The sequence below is a fragment of the Belonocnema kinseyi genome, chromosome 1 (assembly GCF_010883055.1).
Source record: "Belonocnema kinseyi isolate 2016_QV_RU_SX_M_011 chromosome 1, B_treatae_v1, whole genome shotgun sequence".
Taxonomy (NCBI): Eukaryota; Metazoa; Arthropoda; class Insecta; order Hymenoptera; family Cynipidae; genus Belonocnema; species Belonocnema kinseyi.
Window position 1 is genome coordinate 148,538,065 of NC_046657.1, and position 859 is coordinate 148,538,923.

Genomic DNA, 859 nt, shown 5'->3' on the forward strand with positions numbered 1-859 from the left:
CTGGGCAGACAGTGGCCTTGGAAGTGCAGGTAGAGGAAGAGGAGGAGGAAGGTCGGAGGTCTTCCACTTGAGGGAAGCTGGATGCCTAAAGGGCGTCGCGGAGAGCGGCCTAACGACGGCGGACTCGGGTGCGCTTGCCGAACACGAGAGAGAGGGGAGGGAGAGAGAGAGAGATGTCTCAAGGAGTTGAGTAGATCAGAGGATCAAGGAGAGAATTCTCAAGAGAGAAGGAGAGAAAGAGAGACCTGGAATTATTTTTGGATACGAAAGGACTTTATTCTCAACAAAAATGGTACAAGTACCGAAAGCAACCAGGGGATTGAGGTTATCCAACTGGAAGCCCGAACAGAAGTGCGTGCCTTCGCTTGCACGCACCCGCTTTTATGTTCGTCGGCCGAGAGGCGGGCCGGTCGGCGATTGGCGCGGTCCTCTCGGCCACTCCCGTCGCTGATGGAGGGACATAGCGGCTGCCCCGTCCATCCCTACTCTCGGCGTGATTGACCGCCCAGCTTGATTTCAAACTGGCGACAATATGGTGCGTCGTACGCAAAATACAAAATACAGACAAGAAAAATAAACAAATTAAAATATACAATGTCGCAAGTTTAAGTTGAAGCACAGAGAAATAATGGTTAGAAATATCACGAGATAGAATTTAAATCTAAAATAACACGCATGTAAACATGCTACTATAAAATAAGGTAAATCGGCGAGTAAATCTAAATTAATAATATTCACAAGAGTAAAATGTATAAAGAAAATTGATATCATAATTATAACGGGAGAAACTAGGGTTGAAACACATTAATATAAATAAGATACATGGTGCTATATAGTAAAAGAGAAACGCTAACTATGA